This window comes from Tenrec ecaudatus, chromosome 8, assembly GCF_050624435.1.
Source record: "Tenrec ecaudatus isolate mTenEca1 chromosome 8, mTenEca1.hap1, whole genome shotgun sequence".
Classification (NCBI taxonomy): domain Eukaryota; kingdom Metazoa; phylum Chordata; class Mammalia; order Afrosoricida; family Tenrecidae; genus Tenrec; species Tenrec ecaudatus.
This window is the reverse complement of record NC_134537.1, coordinates 155092577-155115312: the sequence shown is the minus strand read 5'-3', so window position 1 is coordinate 155115312 and position 22736 is coordinate 155092577. Positions and strand designations below refer to the sequence as shown.

Below are 22736 nucleotides of genomic sequence, written 5' to 3'. Positions count from 1 at the left end.
TAGCATCCTAGTCTGGTCCTCTCCCTCCTCAGTTGACTCACTGGGAACAAAAGGAGCTGGCAGAAAGGGGGCCAGGTGATCTCTTGGATCCCCGTCCTTTGTAAGCGTCTCCGAATTTAAGGCAAAATTCCGCAGACCTTTGGTATACCAGATAGCCACGGGGTTAAATGCAGTATTTGATAACCTTTCTCAAAAACAGGAAAGAATTGATTCATTGTGCTATTATGGGCACAGTGAATTAACCTGATCCTTTCATGTCTTGTATGTTGCTCACCAGATGGCTAACGTCTCTGGGGCAGCAGCGGCAACCCCCACCCTGCAGGGCCCTGGGGTCCAGTGGCGCAGGCCCATCCTGGGGTGCAAAGGGAAAGGGTGCCACACCACACACAGCACCGCCTTCCCGGCCCTCGCATGCAAGTGGGTTGGCATGGTGATGCCCCAGACAGTCTTTCCTGGCATCCTCTCTTCTCTTTGACTCTATTCTCCCTGTGTGAGATCGTGCCCTAGAAGGACAGAGCCATCCTGAGGGTGAGGTCTGATGTCAGGGGAGAACAAGCAAGCCTTTGTCGAACTCCATCAAGGAGCCGAGGGCCTGGCCGGGCTCTCGGGCGCGCACAGAGGAAGGCCTGTAATCGCTCGGCCTTGGAGCAGAGCAGCCTGCTCTGTCCTCTGCTGTGGGGACCTGCATTTGCACCCCTAAAGCCCCTTCCTCCCCCGAATCCACGGGAGCTGAGCAAAGTGGAGAGATCTCCCCAGGGGGCCTGTAGGCACTGTAAATAGACATCTACGCCAAACCTGGGAATGGGCATTTATCACCTCTACCACCAAAGTACATATATGTGCACCTAGACAGATATGAAGCAATTTTCTCATTCTGTTTTTCCCAGTTGTTTTCCAACTCTCTGCTTCAGAATAGCATCCTTCCCCCAAACTCCTCCCTAAGCTATGCCTTCTTCTCCCAGAATCCCTGCTTCTATCCTTTCCAGTTGGGTCCTCACCAACCTTCCATGAGATGCTTTCCATGCTCAGGGGAGCATGCGTGTCTCTGGTCTCCTAAAATTCTCGGGTTGTCAGGCTGTCAGCTGGTGCAGATGGCCTGATGGAGCCGTGATCTGTACACATCACTGCTACCAGACTCTGCACTCCCTGAGCTCAGCGTGTCTCAGGACAGATCTGGCACCGGGAAGATGTGAATTCAATAGACATCAAAGGCCTGAAATCTCAGCACAGCCTGCGACTTCTCTTTAGTGAAACATTCAACCATGATTTCAGATTCATATAAAATAACACAAAGTGAGCACTTCGTGAGTCTCTAAGATGAGCTCCATTCCTCACACACTTGCACGTATAAACTCATTCATGAGGCAGGTATTCTTAGTTTTCCCATCTGATAGATAAGCACGCCAACTTACAGAGAGGCCCAATAACTTAATGTCAGCCAGCTCAGGCGCGGTGAAGAAGGGCGCAAACTTGGGCCATCTGGCTCCAGAGTTCATGCTCATCAGCACAACACTACAGAACGATAGGCCAGTGATAGTTTACCGAAACCCTTGTCACCGGATGCCCACAAAGAGGCTTCATGAAGAGATTCCTTAAAACTCGCTGCTGAACTTGCAGGTTCCTGTCATCACACGTTACAGCAACTGAAGAAGCTGGTCGATAACTATGTCCCTTCCTTTGGTTTCCAGGCCTTCAGGTCAGCCAAGGAGAGAGCTGACCTGGGAGAGACAGCCCTGTGGGGGTCTTGGATAGCTAAGCACGGGCTTTTGGAGGAAACATTACAAAGTGTTCTTGTGTACTTCTGTAGCTCTTTATAACTCCTCAGCCAATCTACAGCCAGGACACCACAACCTTGAACTCCTTACTTTGTAGGTTGGATGAACTCCTTACTTTGTAGGTTGGATGGTCAAGGGCTATTGGGCTGGAGGCTTATGAGTTCCAAACACAGGCTCATCATGAAGGTTAAGCCCAGCAGTTTCCAGCAGATTTCCTAGAAAAGGTGCTGAGGGACAGAACAAATGTTGGAGCCCCATTCTGCCTCACAGCTTCGGAAAGGGGAGGACGGGGTGAAGGCTGAGCACCCGGTTGTGTGATTCTATGCTCACACAGAGAGGGGGTGAGGAGACGGCTCACTCTTTCTGTACTCCGCCTGCCAGGCACAGGTGAGAGGGCTGCACTCTAGTTTCCTTGATTGGTTTCCTGGTTGTGGCGTCACATACACTTCAAACCCACCGTGGGTTCCTGCTGGGCTATGGCGGGATTCAGCAGGACCCCAGGACTCTGGGAGACAAGTTCAGAGATGGAAGGACCTGGACCATCCAGTGTGATCCCTTTCCATTTACCCTGGAGAAGAAATGCTCCTGGGGGAGAGGGGGCCCTCTAAGAAAGCTACTGATCCAGTACATGGATTGGGGTTGTAGCCTAATTAAGCCAGCTGCCACGGTCATCATTGTATGTATTACTATTATTATTGTTAGTGGGTTTTAAAAAAAAATCGATACCACCACGGCACAGAAAGGCTGCCTTGGGGAGAGGGCATTTGGCATGACATCCAAAGACACCAAGGGCCACTCGCTGTGGGCCAGATCAGGGTGAGAGCAGCCTCAGACAGGGCAGGAGTGGGGGCAGAGGGGCTGCTTTTAGAGAGAGTGTTTCTCTCTTCTCTCCATTCTTCCTTCTCGGCAGCTTTTCTGTCTCTCTTCTTCTCCCTTTTAAATTGCTCCAGCCCACTGGTATTGCCAGGGGCTGAGAGTAGGGGGCCAGGCATTGTGTCCATTGAAGCCTTTCCTTAGAAGGAGCAGAGAAGAATGGGGAGCCAAAGACTGCCTCCTGCTCAGTGGGGGCAGAAGAGCAGACACACTCCCCAAGAGGGAGAGAAATGGAAACCTGTCCGCGGGGAGGGCAACTGCTTCTCCCCGGGAAGGGCAGAGGACTGCGTTCTTGGGGCGACCAGTGCCTCCCAGAGACTGACTCCCATTAGAGCGAAGCACCCACCACTTAAGGCCTTGACTGAGCAGATAGGCATGCCAGTTAAAAATGAGATGGGGGCGTGTTCAGAAAGGAAGGCTCTGTAAAGAGAGAAAGGTGGCCAACGTCTGGCACCAGGACCAGCGATTCCACGAGGAAACAAGCACTGAATCCGGGAAGCAGCCACCCCCGCAACACAAGACGTAGAGGCCTTGCTGCCCCGGGGCCGGTCCTGAGAGGCCTTTCAGATATATCTCCGGCCATCTAGAGCTGCTTTAAGAGGGCTACCACAAGTGTGCGGCTTTAACAAGCAGGGTTTTATTGTCTCTCATTGCAGGGGCCTGAAGTTCAAAAGCAGGGCTCTGGCTCTCTTTTGGTTAGCTCTGGACGAGGGGACCTGATTCTTCTCAGTCTCCATTCCTTGGTTCCTTGGCAGCTCTCTGTGGCCTGACTGTCTTTCCCCATCTCTGCTTGTTTGCTTAATCCGGTCTTTCATCAGCAAAAGAAGCCCCATTCACAATGACAATTATTGCCACAGGTGGAGGGGGCAGGATGTATCAAGCACATTTCACGGGGACACGATGGATTTCATCTCTAAGAGGACACGGGTGTCCCATCACGTAACGGCGGTGTGTGTGTCACGTGCTGCCCACTGCCACGCTTCACCAGGAGCTCTCGCTGGACGCTCCTGTGCTTCTCGATGCTCACGACCCAGGACAATTCTGAGTTTAGAAATATCCTCCCAGGAAACTTCACATACAGAGTGCGACACATAAGAAACTTTGAAAGGCGTTTGTGTCCTAAGCACCCAGTAGCTATGGACTCTGGACAATTAATTCGTCTCTCTGAGCTTTGATAACCTTTGCTACGAATGGGCACTGTACCTGTACTCCCTCTTCATGTGCTTGTGAACCTCGACCATCATCCATCTTGGCACATCTGGGCCAACGCGTAGGTCAGCGAGACCAGTCCTAACCCATTCCACCATCTTCCAGCCAATAAGCATTAGCAGAAGTCTTCTGCACTAGGCCGTCGGTGACATTCCAGAACACACTCTGACTAATGGGTACACACACACACACAGACCGTTCCACGGGAAGCACGGATGCAGTTTGAAAATCCCTTCTCCTTCTCCCTGTCAAGGAGCGGCGCAGCTCTTGGGAAAGCTGGGTTTCGTCCCTGGAGAGTTATGGGGAACTGTTGTCGTGATACCAGTTTCGGGATGACACAAGTGCTGGCTCCTGTCCTCCTCCACCTTTCCATTTCTTTTCTTAGCCTCCCCTTCTCCTTTTCGGCTCACTGACGCCTCCTTGGGGTCAGAGGCGAGATCAACTTAAATTAGTCAATTTGCTTCTTTTAAGTCACGGTTGAGAACAAGGTGGGAGGATGAGGAGGTGGCCACAAATGGATTTTGAAGAAGCAGAATTCAGGCATTATCTGTGCCTGATGATCACTTTGGCTATTTCCTCCCTACCATCCATACAGAGAATTGAGTGTTGGTCCCTGTTTATGTAACAGTGTTCTTTGGGGTGTCTCTCTCCCAACTCCTACTGATCCCTCAAGGCGCATCTCATATGACCTCTCTTGGAAGCCGCGGGGGTGGGGGTCGGGGTGGGGGTCAAGTTGAGTGTCAATTGAGTCTGGCCATGCTTCTCAGCAGCTTGGCCTCGTGATACAGTTTGGCAGATATGGGCATTGCTCTTGATGGGTTCATGATGAAATGTGCCACGAGCAGCTAATCCGTTAAGAGGAGTTTTCTAAGGGGCGTGGTCTGCATCCAAACAGAAATGGATGTTTTGGTAAAGTTCTCTGGCAATTTGCTTGATCCGGATCCGATCCTGCATCCGGCTCCTGCTCTTCCTGTACCCGGAAGTTCTCGCCACCACGGCTCCCACATGTCTATCTCCCATCCTCTTTTTCTTTCCCCCTCCAAGTTTTATTGGCACATAGTTTACCTTTCACACACTTCAATAGTTCAAGCGTTCAATCATATCAAGGAGGATTGCATAATCATCACCACATCCATTTTAGAGCACACCCCCCCCACCAGGGTTACATTGTCTTTAGGATGATTTGCGCAATCACAATTCACTCTAGTGCCCACCCCCTCCTCCCACCTTCCTGATGTACTCTCCAAATCCCCTTCACTTGCCCAACAACTCCTACTTTCCAGGGGTCAGTGGTCGCAGCGTGTCCTCGAGGAGTGTCCCTGATTTTGCGATCCTCTGACCCGCCCCCTGGGTCAACAGTCCCTCTTCCGACTTCCCTGCCTCCCGTTCTTACCACACCATCAAACAGGGCATGTTCACCAGTCACGAGCATGTCGCTCCAGTAAGGTATGGGGCTGAACTGAGGTCACCATTTCTCCCTCTTAGCTAGCAGTGGTCCTGGCACGTAATTGGCACTCATATGTTTGATGAATGAATGGGTCTTATTCCCTCTTAACCTGAATTCAAAACTTAGTCACAGTCCATGACATGAGTACATCCAAGAGAATTGGTAGAAGTGACTTGTGGGAGACTGTGGTCGAGTAAAGTTTCTATATTAAGAAACTATTACTATCCAAGTTTCTGTAACTGCTCCCAGATGATTCGGCGGGACTATGCAAACAGTGCATGTGTAACACTGATTAGGAGATTGGACAGTTTTTGTTACCACCTCCTCGGCTCCATTCCTGCTTAGACCTCACCCCCTTCCACTCTTGTCGTCACCCCTTCTTTAATTGGCCCCTTGCAGTTCCCTACAGCCCAAGCACGTGTCTACCTCAAAGCCTGTGTTCCAGTCTCCTTTCCAGGGGCTTTAAGCCCGCACTTTCTTCAGGTTCTGCTCAGATGCTGTCTATTCAGAGAGGCGTTGCTTCATACTCTATCAAACTGTCTTGCTCATTTCTCCGCCTCTGTTCCTTTCTGCTCTTTGAGTTGTTCCGCAGCACCGACTGCTGCCTGACGTCGTAGATACGTACCTCTGGATGATCCCGACTCCGCTAGAAAGGAAGCTCATGAGAGCAGGAACTTTGTCTTGTTCAGTGCTGTGTCCCCAACACCACGAATGGTGCCTGCTACCTGGTACGTGTTCAATCGAGAGCTGTTAAGTGAGTGGATGACCTGATGCCCGAATGCCTCATAGAGAGTGAACAGACAAAGCGGGCAGACAGGGCTGCAGTGCCGGATGAACACGTGCTGGAGGCTTCACGATTCAACTAAGGACAACGCTCGGACATGTGTCCCCAAATGAACTGACTCACTTGTGAGGACATTCTCTAAGGCCTCAGAAATAGTCTAGCAGAAAATCAAAAGATGCTGGGAGGGAGTAAAAGGGCCAAAAATCACCACCATAATCGATGCACTTGGATTGCAATGAGGGTGAAGAATATCGTGTGTGCCATGAGCTGCCAAAGGAACAAACACATTTGTCTTGGAAGGAGTATAGATGGAAAGCCCCTTAGCAGTGAAGATAGTGAAACTTCATCTCATGTACTTCGGTCGTGTTATCAGGAGGGACTAGCCCCTAGAAAATAATATCATGCTGCGTAAAGCTAAGGTTCACTGAACAAGAGGAAACCCCTTCAGTCAGACGGTTTGACACGCCGGGCTCAAACACAGAAGTGATTCCGAGGATGGTGCAGGGCTGAGCCACGGTTCATTCTCATCATGACTTGAACGTGCTCGTCAGCACCTAGCAGCAACAACCAGCAGATAATGTCGGGGTGGAATGTCCCCTTTTTACAGGTGCAGGAGGAGAGACTTGGGGATTTGAACCGATCTCTCCAAAATCACTCCACTAATAATAGACAGCAGAGCCGACATTTGAAGTCAGAGCTTTCTAATTCCAAGAGCGCTTTTCCTTCCCCGGAATTCTGCTGCAGCTCTGGGATCACCCTCGGGAAGGAAACCACAAGAGACAAGAAGGAAGGCAGCAGAAGGCGGAGCTCGTCCCCTGCCTCTGAGAGAATGTGCACAAGACAAGCCTGCCCGGGACAAAGTGATCCTGCAAACTCAGAAATGGAGACTGCCCTAGAAATGACCCCGTCCTACCCTCTGCAGTATCTGCACTAGCTTTATGGAAGGATTCTGGTTTTAGTTTACAGAGCAATCCAATATACCTGGATGAAATAGAAAAGCTTCCAAGGGCCAGAGGACAGGAGCGTGGAACTCCAGCAACCTGAGAAGGTAACAGGTGCATGGCCATCTGAGCGCATCTGCATCTCCTGCATGCCTCATGAGCTTGTCTGTGCAGGTGCTCTGGTCGGTGGAAAGGTGATATGTTACTATGCCAAAGTCCTGAGAGATGAGACATCACAGATCTTATGGAGCACAGAGAGATGTACGTCCACAGAAGAAGCTCAAGTCGACATCATCCTATCCTTTTGGTCCACATAACGGGACGTGTCCATAACTGTTTAGCAGGAGGTGAGAGAGAAGAGGGACAGCAATAGAAAGCAAAATGAAATGAAGAGAGCAACGGGAATGAAGAGCTGCAGGTACTGCCTTGGAAGGGACCTGGGATGATAACTTGATGCAATACATTTGTTTCTAAGAATGTTCGACCACGGCGTGTGTCAACCAGGCCTCTGACCTGAAGCTGAGATTCCAGCTCAGCATGGCTACCGACAAGGACGCCTGGCAGCTCAGTTGTTGCATACTTGGCTGTTCACCGAAAGGTCAGTGATTCAAACCCACCAGCCACTCTGCGGGAGAAAGACGTGGCCGTGTGATTCCATGAAGAGTCCAAGCTTGGAAACCTGATGCAGAAGTTCTACTCTGTCCTCTGTCACCACGAGTGGGAATCGACACCCCAGCGGGGGTGGGGGGGTTGTTGCCATGGCTAAGGACTGCTCTCTCACCTCTCTAAATAGGAGCTGGCCAGAAAAGAACCCTGATTGTGTTTCACCTCAAAATGGACCCTAAAAGAAAAATGTGATCTAAAACAGTTCAAATCTGTTCTCCCTCTGCTTGAGTTCTAAGCTATTCAATATCTTTAAAAAAAATACCCCAAAGGCCTTAGATAACAACAGCTCCCACTCAGAACGCTGTTACAGAGCATCTACCCATGCTCAGTGAGTCCGTTTCAACTCAAAGGGATCTTATAGGACAGAGCAAAGCTGCTCCTTGATGTTTCTACTGTAACTCTGTACTGGTACATTTGAGCTCACCATGTTGTTAGCAGCCAAATGCTCCAACCAGAAGGCCATCAAGAATCCTTGTCATGGAACACCCCAAACCCAAACCCAACGCCCTGAAGTCTATGCCAACTCACAGTGACCCTATGCAGGGTTCTCCAATGGGCAACCCAAACTCAGTACCACGACACCCCCACAGAGCATCCATTACAGAGCACCACAGACCACCCAACTCACTGCCATCGAGTCAATGCTGACTCTCAGCGACTCTATAATGCAGGATAGAACGGTCTCCCGATGTGCCCAAGACAATCTCCAGGCTAATGGAAAGCCCTGTCTTTCTTCCATTAGAGAACGCCAAAACCACACCCCCCAAACAAACAAATAAGTAAACAAAAACAAACCTTCTCAAAACAAAAAGCTTACTGCCACTGAGTCCATGCCCACTCATAACTATCTCCTCCAACTCAGTGCTATAGGTCAGGGTTGAATTACCCCTGTGAGTTTCCAAGACTGTAACTCTTTAGCGGGTGAGGACGCCCATATTTTTCCTGAGGAGGGGGCTGGGGGTTTTGGATTGCCAACCTGGAGGATTACAGCCCAACTTCTAACCCCTCGGCCACCAGGGACCTTTAGCTGATTTCCATTTACAGCTATATTGAATGCATGTGGATCACAAATGACGTCCTTGTAGTTCTCTTTGCAGAGATGTCCTGTAAGGCGGCATGACCTCTCCTGAGAAAAACCAGTGAAATCACCGTCCTTGATACCTTCACAGATTCTATAAGGTGCTTTGTACACACTCCCTGGAGCAAACAACATTGGTTCCCTATTGAGCTGTTGGTGATCACCCAATCAGCTATTTCTTACCTGGAAATATCTCTTGCAGTTCAGGTTCACCAATCCAGGCTGATGGGACGAACCAGTGGGGCTGAGCGTCTATCTGGCCAAGGCGAGCAAGCCTGGCTTCCTCCACCAGGACTGTGGCCCCCTGGAGCCCGCTGCTTCCCTGTCCTTTGGGAATGTAAACCTGCTGAAAGAGAAAGCAAGGCATGTGATCACGAGGGGCTATTTCCTGCTCTGTGCTAGTTAACAATATTTGTTCAGCAGGGCAAGAAGAGTCACCAAGTCACAGATTGGCAGGGATGGAAGAAGTCTCTAAGATAACGTTGTCTTAATTCTCTCATTTTGTCCTGAGAGAAACGGAGGCTCAGTGAGAAACACACACACACACACACACACACACACACACACAGCCTCCCTAGATGAGGGCCTGCCTCTTCCTCTCTGCCCTTGTGATTAGAGGAAAAGCAGCTACATGGTCAAGCTGACTTCTCAAACAAGTGGCCACTGACCCTTAATAGAAAGTCTTTCTTGTTTTTTTTGCTAAACAGATTTTCAGAAAGGGATATGGATGCTTTCTACTGTGTGTGTGTGTGTGTGTGTGTGTGTGTGTGTGTGTGTGTTTGGGGAGGGAGGGTGATGGTTTTGTTTTTCCGATTTGCCCCTGGGAACTAAATTAGTAAAACAGGCCACCTCAGGCATGTGTCTGGGATGGTTCTCCCAGTTTTCCATTAGAAAAATATTGTTACGGGACACCATGACCCATGAACACAGTGGTGGGCTTTGTGTTATCGTGAGGGCATGTGTGCACCCACACAGGGTGGGGGACGAGTCCCTTTCTCTCTCTCTCTCTTCATGGTTTAGAGAAAGCCAGAGGCAGGCATGAATTCTCCTCCCGAGGGGATCATTGTGTGTGTGTGTGTGTGTGTGTGTGTGTGTGTGTGTGTGTGTGTGTGTGTGTGTGTCTGTCCCTGGCTACTGTGGATGTGAACAGCCGCTTCTCTGTGCTGAAATCCAAGCCACAGAAAAAGAGAAGGGAGCTTACATTTATTAGGCAGACCCTATCAACCAAGCCCACCATGTAACTTCTCATAGACCTCTTTTTCTACCTTGTCCTCCAAACTCCCTGGTGGGGTACCTTTAAGGCCATGTCCCCCAAAAGCTAGGAAACCAAGCTATGGCAAGCTAGGATGATCTATACAACATAGGCGTATACAAAGTCATGGAGAAAAGACAGCATGGAACCACAAGGATCTCATGTATGCCTGTCAAATTCCTAAACATGTCCCCCCACCTCCAGCCCCAGCCCCAGCCACATCTAAATCAGCTAAATAGTACTGCAATTATTAAATCCCAAACACTACAAGTTGTCTTAATTTTCCGGTGTTTTAATTTGAGTGCTGGATGAAGTCCCTTGGAAACTGGGCTGTGGCACAGACTTGAAGAGCTGTTCCTATCTGACTCCCTTTCAGACCAGGGCTTTTAAAGGCCACGGCTTCCTGCTGTGCTTGCAGCCTGAGCTCACGTGCCGGGGAGCCTGGTGCTGGCCTTCGCTCCAAGCAGTGAGGGCACACCAGGAAATTGTGATTATCAATGCCGGGCGCTTTGTTCCTGTTCTCAGACAACAAGGGATATAGCTGGAGAGATGGGGTGGGGGTGGAGAAAGAGGAAGAAAAAAACAGGAAGTGAAGGGGTGGGGGGGGCAGAGGGAAGGAAATGATAGAGAAAACACAGCAACTCTGAGCAGTCCTTGGCCTGATGAGAAAGTGATTTCTAACCGGCACTGGTGGGGCAGGCCCTGCATTCTGGGAAGCCACGGCATGATGGACACAAGGGGAGAGAAGTTTGCTTCTCCTGAATTAGGGCTGGGCACCTATGAATTCCATTTCCCACTCCTGGGTCCAGCCTGGGGACAGAACCCTCAGGAGTGGGCATCCCGGATACAGGGGCAGCTTCACCAGGACCCGTAGGTTCCACATTGAAGGGGTTACGTTTAGGAGGAAGGATCCTAGGATGGGAAAATGCCTCTTACCTCGTGGTTGTGGCTGGGAGGCCAAGGGTGTCGCCAGAGAATCTAGAAATAAAAGAGAAGTTGGTGACGCGGTCAGATGATGAGGAGCGAACTCATCCCCACTGCTCTTCTTCATCAATGCTGTCAACATGATAAGATATTTTTCATGTAGGAATGGGGTCTGACTCCCCATCCAGCATGCTTACTGAGCCCAGTAAGCATACTGCTCTCTCCTCCCACACAACAAACAGAAACGATCCAGTAGGAAGGTGGGCACCCTCCTGACCATGGTCCTCAAATACCTCCAGAATCTTTTCTTCTGAAACAGCCCTCTACTAAAGATATCACTTCACTGCCATATAAAAGCTTATAGAAGTTCCCCGGTCCAAGAGCACATCACAAGGACTGCCTGTCGCCTGATGAATTGAGCATGCTGCTCAAGTGGGTGATTGTAACTGTACTTTGCATCCCGGTGCTGGACATCCAGCAGGACAGGGTGTGCAGACCAGCAACGAGGCAAACCCTCAGACACCAGGCCCACCACTCCAGTGGTGCCCTTCAGCTGGCTGTGCACCTGGGGGAGCTAGTTCAAAGAATGAGCACAAGCCAGAGTAGGGACCAGGAATCTCGTATGAGGAGCTTCAAAAAGTTTGCATAGAAATGGAATGAAAAGAAAAAGGGGTGTCCCAGCAAACTCTGGGCAGCCTCCTCGTATTGTTACAACGTTTTGGGGCTGCTTGGAAGTGGCTTAGCCTGGCCCACAGACTGGTGTTGAGATGGTGAGGATTCTAACCTATCCCTCACTGCCTCCTGCATGTGATAAAGATCACAGGGCCTAAGAGACAGTGGCTCGCTCAAGGCCTCACAGCGAGTGGCCTTCTAGACCCTGCCCCGATTCTGTAAATGATTCCTCCTGCCATCCAAACACATGGGAAGCAAAGAGAGTAAGCATATCTTTGAGAAGCGTCTAAGTTTTTTGAAGTGATTGCTGGCGGTTTACTCTGTGAGTCACCCATAGGCCAAATGTCCACTAGGGAGAAGAGAGATCAAGCAGAGAAAGAAACTTGAAACGTGTCGCCTCTCCACACACAGCGTCACCTCGCAGAAGATCACGCTAATTTCTTCCATCTAAGCCAGAGGCGGTTCCCCAGTCCTTCTCTGCTGCGCCCCGAGGAGACAATGACCACCAAACAGTGTCTTCTCCGACTCTTGTGGCCGATCAAGGACTGTGGTTAGTATGAATTCTGAGAGAGGTACTAACAGAGAGGGGTGCTTTCTAATCTGAAAATTGGAGAAGCTGGAATCAAAGACCTGAGATGACTGATCCAGGGTCTCACAGCAAAGCTGGTGCTAGAACTAAGGTGTCCTGACTTCCATCGAAGGATTCGCTCATTGTACTTTGCATGTTCACCCAGACCCATTCAATGAAGGTACCGAGCAAAGCTTAGAACCGCTCCCTGTGTAAGAATGGTCCATGGGTGGCTTCAAATGGTTCTGAAAATGAGAGGGGACGGCAGGGGGCAACCCAAGAGAAAGCAATACAGCTCCCGAGAGGACTAAGGAAACTAGAAGAGCACCCCCCAACCTCCAGATGGTGCAGGCAAACAATCTGAAGCCCCCAAGTGGGAGCGTCGTAGTCACGCTTCGGCAGTTCATGAGAGAGAAGCAGAGCCTAGATTCTCCATCAGAAAGGTTTAGTGTGACCGATTTGTGATGGCAGCAAGAGCAATGTGCATCACTAAGATGTAAGAAAACCAAACCAGCTGCTGTAGTCGATTCTGACTCATCGTGACAGTAAACGATAAAGTAGAAATGTCCCCAAGGGTTTCTACGACTGCCTGTCTGTTGGAAGCTGACTACCACATCTTTCTTCCCTGGAGCAGTTAGTGGATTTGAATGGCCAACCTTCCCCTGAGTATAGTGGTTCTCAACCTTCCTAATGCCGCCACCCTTTCATACAGTTCCTCAGGTTGTGGTGACCCCAACCATAACATGATCGTCTTTGTTACTGCATCACTGTCATTTTGCTGTTATGGACTGGGTGACTCCTGTGAAAGGGTCCTTTGGCCCCCAAAAGGGTCACGGCCCACAGGTTGAGACCTGCTGCCTTAATAGCTGAACATTTAGCCTCGACACTCCCAGGGATCCGAGCAAGAGCAGATAATAGAACTCGCTGGCATTCCAGGAACTCACTGTGTGCCAGGCTTTGTTGAGCACTGTGACTCTAGAAACTGACTAAGACCTTCCAGAAATCACAAAAGGTGGGGCGGTCGCATGGATACCTTCACACGGATGCGGAAAGCGGGTAAACAAGTCATTTGTCCGCTATGTTCTGCGCTGAATTAAGATTTGAATTGAGGCAGTCTGGCTTGAATTCCCATTCTTAACTAGTTGCTGTCTAATCAGTTCTGACCTACAGCAATGAAACGTGGCTTAGAACAAAAGTGGGCTCCATGTGACTCTACTAGCTGATTGAAAAAAAAAAAAGATTGTCAGACCTTTCTTTCTCCTAAGGCACTTCTGGGTGAACTTGGAATGCTGACTTTTCAGTCAGCAGCTGATTTTTCAGTTAACCATTTCACCACCCAGACACTACTCATTCTAAAATAAGCCAAAGAATAAGATGACTCACTGTCATCAACTCCAGTCCGACCCGCAGCCACCCTGCAGGACAGGGAAGGACAGGGGCCTGTCTGTTTCTGAGACTGTAACTCTTTACTGGAGTAGAAAGCCCCATCTTTCTCCTGAGGAGTGGCTGGTGGTTTCAAACAGCTGACCTTGCGGTTAGCAGCCCAATGCATAAACACTACACCACCAGGCTCCACCATGATAAAATGAGCCTTCTCAGATCAGATCCTCTGAAGAGGAAACAGACAGAAAGCCCAGGCAAGGCAGGGAGAGCAGTAAAAGACTAGAAGCAGATGGTGCCTTTCCTCTGGGGGGTGGGGGGGAGGAATACCCCCAGCGGGTTGTGCTATGCAGAGCCGCCCAGGCAGGACCAGACATTTGGCCCCCAGGCCCCCTTGATGACTATCCACAGGCACCAGTCAGCACAGCACAGGGGAATGACGGAATGACACCCTGACCTTGCTGTGTGTGCTGCATCATTTGTGCATGGAGAGAGGAGGCTGGGACAGGGAGTGGACCAAGGGCGGAACCCAGATGAGAGAGTCATCCTGGTGGGTGGAAGGGATGGTGTCCTGGGAACTTGCTTCCCATGACCCACAGGGATGGACCAGCAGGGCAGGCAGACAAGAGGCTCTGCCCATGTCCCCGGCACTGACAGTGCGTTTCTGCTTTGTGTTTGGGGGGTGGAGTGGCAGGAAATATCCCCAGGGACCCAGGGCTTCTGTGAATGGTGCCTAAGCTCAGCCCCACAGACCTGTAGGGAGGAGGCAGTGCAGGGAGACATCTTACTGTGCACTTCACGGATGGAAGGGCGCGGGCCAAAGTAATCGTACTGATGGCCTGACGACGACAATGACGATGATGATGATGAAGATAGTGGCAGGCACCACTTGCTGACAGCTTTGTAGGTGCCAGGACATAAACCAAATGGCTTAAATGGATCATTTATTAATGACACCAACTCTGTGAAGTCCGTACAGTTATGTCTAATTGATGATGTGAAGAAGCCAAAATAATTTCCTAAAGATCCCGGAGACAGTAGGCGATGAGAAAGGATTGAAACAGCGTTTTCTCTGACATTCTGGCTCCACTGCACAGTGCTATGAAGTGGTGAGTTAGCTCACCCCGCAATGTGCAACCATGATAGCGTTCCGTGGCCAGCGTTGAGCTACTAAAGTGCACCGGCGCAGGGCTTCTGCGTCACTTTTATCATCCATGACACTGTTTGAATCTCCGGCTGGTGCAAAGTGTCCCTCCCCATAGCTTGGACCCAGAGGCACCGTCTCCTGAAAAGTCAGCTGCCCAAGACCCTCGGGGCTCACAGCTCTACTCTGACACACAAGGGTCACCGGGATTTGGGATCGGCTCAGAGAAATCAACACATATCCCAAGTCTGTGCTCGCCATGTCGACACACAGGATCGCATACAAGGGGGCTTTGAAAAGGAGTGGAAAAAAACGGGATGGAAAAAAAAACCATGGGGCTTTCCCATGAATTCTGAAGCACCTTGTATAATGAGGACGGCCGAGTAATTTATCACCCGAATGTTGAGAGCGAAAAGGAACCCGATTAACAATACCTCGGGGACAACAGGCATAAACTGGGACTGTCCCAGGTACACAGGACATATGGTCACTCTGCACATGGTTCTTGCCCCTTCTCATGGGGTCAGTTATTTTTATGCTCACTTGTGTTGGTAGGGAGGAGACCGGGGTCGGGGGGGGGAGGGGACTCTCCCAGACAAGCCCCCCTTCCCACTCTACACAAGCACTCCTTTATAATAACGCTGTCTCTCTTTGTTCACCGGCCTGTCTCCCACATTAGTTGAGCTTAGAGGCTTATGCATAGAACAAGCTGATGCAGCCTGATTATAAAGCAGTTGGGCTTTAGAAAGGCAGTAGAAAGATGATAGAGTCAATGAGATGTAAGGGTGTGGCCAGCTTTAATAATATGCTTTAAAGGGACTGGTGGGTGTTTTGAACCTGGAAACCCCACCCTAGAATGTCCAACTGTTGTAATAACCAGTAAGCCCTGAGCAAGTGCGGTGCCTGTGGCCTTCTGTCCAGGTAGCCCAAGGCCACCGGATAGGCAGCCGGTCAGGGAAGCCAAGGTCACTCACTGCAGAAGTTGCTGACCTCTGAAAAGACACGAGACTCAGTTTCTGCCGGGGCCAGCCTATAGCTGGGACCTGGCCTGAACTGTTTGTTCTCGAAGCAGACCCTACATCTGCCCGGAGATTGGGGAGCTGGAGGTTTTGGCTCTGTGGGAGAAGACCTGTGAGCTGCTTGCATAAGAGTGAGCCAAGGGATGTGATCATTCTGCTTGGTTCGCAGGGTCACCATGCGCAAAACCTGGCCTGGTGGCACCCAACCACAATAAGCCTTTTGGGGTCCGGTTTCTCATCTTCAACATCCTGGGCAATCTGCCTCCCTAAGAGTCTCTGGCCAAGCAGGGAACAAATGCTATCAGTCTGAGACCAGGAAATCAGTTTTGAGCCAAACTCACGCCATCAATACGTGTACATAAAATGTACAAGAGGCTCTTGGTGTAACCAGGGGGCATCACATCTAGAGAAGCTCAGAGGAGAAAGCTGGGTGCCCCGGGGTGGATCAGGGGACACTACTGCCGGCCGGGTTTTGGGTTGCACCCTAAAATAACACAGGCAGGGAAGCATTTTAGGGTTTCTTCCTGGGGCTTCTGCAATGGATTATTTTTAGAGATGCAGTTTTATAACAAGCCCAGCTACCTGGCCCTTCATGCGGAGGCAGCTCAGAACGGGTGTTCAGAGCACAGATCGGGACGCACACGGTTTGAATTCCACCTCTGCTATTTACTGTTACGCGATCGTGAACAAGTTATTTAAGTTTACTGAACCTCAGCTTCCTCTTCTGCAAAGGGGCTCTGAGTATCTATCATCTATCTCTCTCATTGTGCTGCAGCAAGGATGACATCCATTGTGATGTGGGAGCAGCTCCAGGTCTAACGCCCAAAGGAAGTATTGGGTATTGCTATGTCCTCAATGTTGCTGTTACTCAAGAGCTGCCCAGGAGCTAGAGAGGGGCGCAGGCCCCTCTGAAGCTACCCAGAAAGCAGGTGGGAAAGCCAGGACTGGGGTTCCGTTCTCCCCACTCAAAGGCAGGCTGCTTCCATCCCAGCACTGGGACTGCAATACAGGAAGCAGACAAGGGTCGCCATATCGTGAGTGATGCAGAATGGGCATGACTTAGGTAACCCTAGACTGTCAGAGACCAAGAAACCCATGAAGGGGACAGAAGAATGCCCACTGTGATCTGAGCATGCTCTGTGCTGTGTACCAGGTGCTGTGCTGAACACTGCTGAGTAATGTTTCATGTACCCCCCACCCCTATCAATCCTGCCGAAAATGGCACACTGGTCTACATCTTACAACCGAGGAGCTGAAGACAGACTTCAAGACGTTAGGTGTCCAGTCCTGTGCTCAGAGGAAGGAGTGGGCAAACAGCCATTTGAAGCTAAGCCAGACTGGCTCCCGGCTGTGATCCAGCACAACGAAGAGGGCCTGAGTCTATCACTCACAGATGGGGTCACTGAGTCATGGGGTGCTAAGAGAAGCAACAAATGGTGACAGAGCCAGGACAAGAGCAATGGCTCTCCTCCAGGGTTCCCATTCGTTCCATTTCCCAATTTCAGGTCTGTCCATGACCATCATCACACCTAAGTAGCCACCAGAATTCATCCTCTCACGAGGCTGGCAGGATGCCCATCAAAGTGGCCCACACCTCAGCCAGTTTTTCGAAGGCTTCCCGTCTCACAGTCAAACCAAGGCATTGTCTCTCAGAGACAGCACTTCCCAGTGCTGCTTCCTACATGCCCTTCCCCGAGTTAGGAACTATGGGGAGGCCCTTAGATACCCCAGAAGATCGGAAACATATCTGAGCTATCCGAGTCTCCTGCAGAGTCAGGACTAGTCATCCCCAGGGATACAAGTCGGGGAGACACCTCCAGGTGGCACAGAGGCTTTCTAGGAAGGTAAAGAACCCGAGTCTACCCGCAGCACGGCCTGGCTTCAGGCACCCGCTGTCCTCGCCGATCTTCAGATGCAACATCTGCTGGAGGCGGATGAGATGGAGGTAGGCTGTGCGCAACTCGCAGGGGTTCTTTTTAGGATCCCATGAGCTTCCTCTTCTAAACTGTCGGAGCCATTGAGATGCATGCTTCATCTCGGTCGTGGGACGGGGAGATCTTTCGGAGCAGGGGCCACGTCTAAGTCATCTTTGCTGACGGTTGCTGCTAGTTCCTAAGAAGGGCTTATAGGGGAATTATAAACGATGTCCTCTGCTCACCTAGCGGCCAGTGCCAAGGTGTGGCTGGGGAAGGAGGAGACCAGTGGTGGGAGGCACAGTCGACAAAGGGGCTGGCGCAGCCTGGGGAGGCTCTTGCATACACAGATGCTTCTTTGAATTTTGATCTTTAGCTGGCGAGCAAACACGTGTAAGGGATGCTTTTGGAAGTGTGGCCGTGAGAACGAGGGCCTGCAAGGAGCTAGAGTCTAGATTCTAGAGTCCAGTGGGTGAATTTCAGTCTGGGCTCGGTGGAACTGTAAGAACTTTGACTTCCTCCCATGTGGGTGTTAGGATTACCTACAGAATTACCGTATTTACTCGTGTATAAGCTGAGTTTTTTCAGGATATTTTTAATGCAGTTTCTGTGGTAACACTGGGTTCCACAGCTGATCTTCAGGTCAGCTTATATTCGAGTATATACAGTATATGTAAAGTGATGTACAGTATATGTAAAGTATATGTAAAGTGATCTACTTGGTACCAATCTGACCTTCAGCAACTATGATTTCCCCTTCTGTGGTAATTACACAATTTCATGTCAACTTGATAAAAGAAGGAAGGGGTGGAGTCTAGCCTGTCAGTCAGGTCTCAGCCTGATTGATCCCTCCTTATGGGCGTGGCCTTCTCAGAATCATGAGGATTCTGGGAACTTCCTCTCTCTCTCTGCTTTCACCGTCCTGTCACAAGCCATGTGGAGCCACACTGAGACCTGCAAGGGCCCTAGAGATGCTTCCACCACCACTGGATCCTCAAGACTTCACCCCCACTGGCCTGTGGTCTTCCGGCATTCGGCATCATCGCATATGCTGTGTGAGTCTGAAGAGGAATTGATAGACTAGTATCGGGCATAGGGGCTAATATCGGCCTTATGCATTTGATTTGGACCAGGTTGGGATGTTTTCTCAATATGCAATTGCTCTGTGATGTAAAGCGCTCTCTTACACATATATGTGTGTCTCTGGATTTGTTTCTCTAGTCAACCCAGACTAACACAAGGCCCATGGCAGCGAGGCATTAAGAAACAGAACTGGTGTCAGGATCACACTACACGGACACAATCGGAAAGCCAATGTGGCTTGTTACAGGTTGCCCACGTTTCCAGTGGTTCTATGGTCCTCCACTACATTGTACAGATAGCGCCACCACCCACATATAAAACAGCCACCCCGGCTCACACATGATAAGTGCCACCTGAGCCCCACACGCCACCTCTAGATTCCCCGGCAGCCCTGCTCTCCAGTGTCATCCAAGGACTCTCTTTTAGATGGCTTGTGTTGCGTGATCTACAGAGAGTAGGCAGTAAATTCATGGTGATAAACAGAACACCTGAGTCGAGATGCAAGAGATCTGGGTTCCAGCCTCGGCTTGGCCCCTTGATGTCATTGGCCGTTGCCACCCAGTGGCTTCCAGCTCAAGGGAACCCCACGTGCGTGGAGTAGAACTGCTTCAGGGGGTTTTCAACCCTGTGTTTGACCTCTTAGAAGTGGACTTCCAGGACAGTCTTCCAAGGCATCTGAGGGTTGAACTGGCAACCTTTGGGCTAGGAGGCAGCACTTCAATGTTTTTACCTCCCAGGCATTCCCCTGGGGCAAGTCGCTCCCTGCCAGCTAAATCATGAAGTAGTTTGCGGCTGAGCTATCTTTGGAACTTAGGACCCTCCGTAGTTAGAACAGCCCTCCAATGTAATGTTTCTGTAACAGCTTCACCTATGGTATTGGATAACATTATTTATGACCCTGACCTTGGCTAAAAATACAATGAAAACAAACCCTTTGTACGGAATGCTCCCATCAAATCAAGCAGGAATTCACTGAAGTCTGGAGGGTTTCTGTTAGCTGGTTTTCCCTCAAGCAATGACTGGCTGCGTAAGCTTGGGCAAGTCCTTTCACCCCTCTGGGGCTCACTTTCCTCCTGTGAGCATCAGAGGGAATAATGTTCATCTCACATCATTTCCCAGGAAACTCTGCTTTGTAACACTTCAAGGAAGTTTTTCACAGCAAGTACAAATCTCATTTCACGTAGACACCAATGCGACCACTCTTCACACTGAAGGCCACAAACGGACCAGTTTCACAAACAGGCCCGGGAGGAACAGAACACTCCCATTGTTAACAGTAAAGGGGAGAGGGCGTCAGCAGCAAGATGATGGCCTGATTGAGAAGATACCTGGGACAGCTGGAGCCGCAGCTTGATCTACAGCGCTGACAAGGGTCACCCAGCTCTGGAAGACAAACAATGGCCATTAGGATCCAGACAATAGCCCAGCTGCTCCCCTTCCTGGGCTCCCTGCTGTGAGGCAAATCCGAAGTCATATGATCTGCAGCCAGTCCTCATTAAACCTCCAGATGCAAAGGGCCCCTGCCTTCCCAGCGGCTCAGGGCTTCGGATGTGAATGCACACACCCTCCTCAGGGCCAGTCCTCACTCCCTGCCACAGGAAAATGAGACGGGGAGCAGGCAGCGATCAGAAAGCCCTCATGTACCCCAACATCAACCCTGGCTCACACATGGTAAGTGCCATCTGAGCCCCACAAGCCACCTCTAGATTCCCCGGCAGCCCTGCTCTCCAGTGTCATCCAAGGAGTGTCTTTTATGTGTGGCTCACGTTGCTTGATCTATAGACTCCACTCACGCAGGAAGGCCATGGTGTAAGGCAAAGCATCCTGGGTGGAAATGAGCCCCATGGGAGAGCATTTCTGAACCTGCATCCACACTCATGGAAACCCGTGGGCTTTCCATGAACTCCGACTTAGGGAGACTCTGTAGGGTGGGGAGAATTGCCCTCTGTTTTCCACGGTGGTCATCTTAATGGAAGCAGGGACTGCCGTGTTTCTCCGGCAGAACTGCTGACCTTCCGAGCTTTGGGTAGCGGAGGAGTGCTTCACCAGAGTGCCACCAAGCTTCCTCTGATTGAAACTCTCAGATGAAGCCCAGAGGCAGTCAACTGCTTCCTCTTCTGTAGCCAGACTTTCCCCTCCATTCTTGAAGCCAACAGCAACCTCGGTCTCCCCAGGAAGGCTTTTCTGCTTCTCCTCTGACGCTTCTGTCCTCAACATTGTCTTCTGTTCCGGCATCTCAGCGCACTTGCTACAGACCAGGCAGCACGTAGAGCCAGCTGGTTTCCTCATCACCTTTCCATTGGGTGGATGCATCAACCTCCTAACTGGATGGATCCTCCCTGGACTGTGGGTCTAGAACCTCTGCAGAAAAAAATGTCTAAAATATGACATGGATCCTGCTTAACCCCTTCCCTGCTTAACACCCTTCGAGGACCTTCAACAGACTTCAGGGAGAAGAAACGAAATGTCACTCTCGGCTTGATTTCGAACTGCTGACTTTGCAATTAGCAGCCCAATGCATAACCACTACACCACCGGGGCTCCTTCTTCAAGCCACTCCCCAGGCCTATATACCACGTGTATCCAAGACGGGTGGAGAATGTTGGTCTCCTGATAACCAGGTGAGAGTTCTTCTCACAGTCCCTGCTATCCATGACTGGGAAGCCAATAGTCTCTCTTCTTTCCCCTATTTGGGGAGGTTCTCCCCTCTCCTGTCCAGCGACTTGGAATTAGAGCAATAGGGCTTGGTTCCTTTGGGTCATGAGGTTCTTTAAGCCTTCCAGAACACTTGTACTAAAGAACCAATTTCTTTGGAACCAAAAGCTTTTGGCCTCAACAACCAGTGTCTTAATGGCAATACCTTGGGCCCAAGACTATAAGAATTGATCCCTTATCACACATTTGAACAGCCTACATCTGGGAGAGAAAGATAAGGGGAGAAGTTACCATTTACTTCTTTAGTTCACCTTTCCTCACAGGTGAAGAAATTAAAGATCACAGCAACCGTAGCTCAATTTTTGGCAAAAACTCAGTTGGGACCCTGTTTTATGCTCCATCCTTGTGTACCCAACAGCCAGCCCATTGGCTATCTTTACTTTGACATCTCCCAAGCACCAAACACGCTGCACGGCCAACAATGAACAACAGCATCAATCCCCCTGCCGGAGTTCAGACAGCACAAGAAATACCACTGGCGAAATCCCTAAGGGCTTCTGTTTTCAGACCTGATCTGGCTTACTGCTCCAGAAACCCCTTCTAGGGCAAGAGGCTAAGGAGAGTTCATGCCACAGAAGAGAGAGGTGGTTAGAAGCTTTTACTGGGCGAATGCATTCCTCATAGCACAGCCCCGTAGTACGCGTGGATATCTATGGGGGTTAGGGGAGGAGAGAAACAAGATCCGCAAGAGAGCTAGACTATGAATCCACTGATTTCCTGGAGTTCGCTTGTGCCAGCTCATCCCAGCAATTGCCTGCATTCGTTCCAAACTTCATGTTCACCTCGCCTTGTTAAAACCACCCAAAGTAGGGGAATTGACACCACAAAAATAGGCATAGGCTTCCAATTAGGACTTTTCTCTCCCTGAAAAACCAGTTCATAAACATTTGCCAACACACCACCGTCTGATCCATGAGGACACTGGATTGGAAAGACAGGAAATGGAGATGATGGCTTTACTGTGTTTCTAACCCACTGCTTACCTGGGACCAGCGGTTCTCAACTGGGGGGTCACTACCCCTTTGGGGGGGGGGTTGAATGACCCTTTTATAAGGGTTGCCCAATTCACAACAGTAACAAAATTACAGTGATGAAGTAGCAAATCCCACAACCTGAGGAAGGTTGAGAACCACCGCTTTGGTCTATATTTTTCCGTCTCCTCATCTGCAAGGGGAGCAAAGGCCCTTACTTTCCTTCCACTTGACTTTGAGGCAAAAATAAGACAAAGGACACAAGTGGGCGTTGATGGATGTAGAACAGTGAGGAAGGAGCCCTGGTAACAGAGACGTAAAA

General features: G+C 50.3%; 1 protein-coding gene across 2 annotated transcripts in view; it reads right to left on the bottom strand.

Annotated features, from left to right (window-relative positions):
* CYRIA (CYFIP related Rac1 interactor A) overlaps positions 1-22736 on the bottom strand; it is a 127875-nt gene that overhangs the window by 67442 nt on the left and 37697 nt on the right. The window contains exons 2-3 of one of the 2 annotated variants that reach the window (XM_075557083.1): positions 10962-11003; positions 8957-9119 (exon numbers count right to left, since the gene is read on the bottom strand). The gene's annotated coding sequence lies outside the window, so the exon portion shown is untranslated. The remainder of the gene's footprint in view (positions 1-8956; positions 9120-10961; positions 11004-22736) is intronic. The other variant, XM_075557084.1, reaches the window with a different exon arrangement.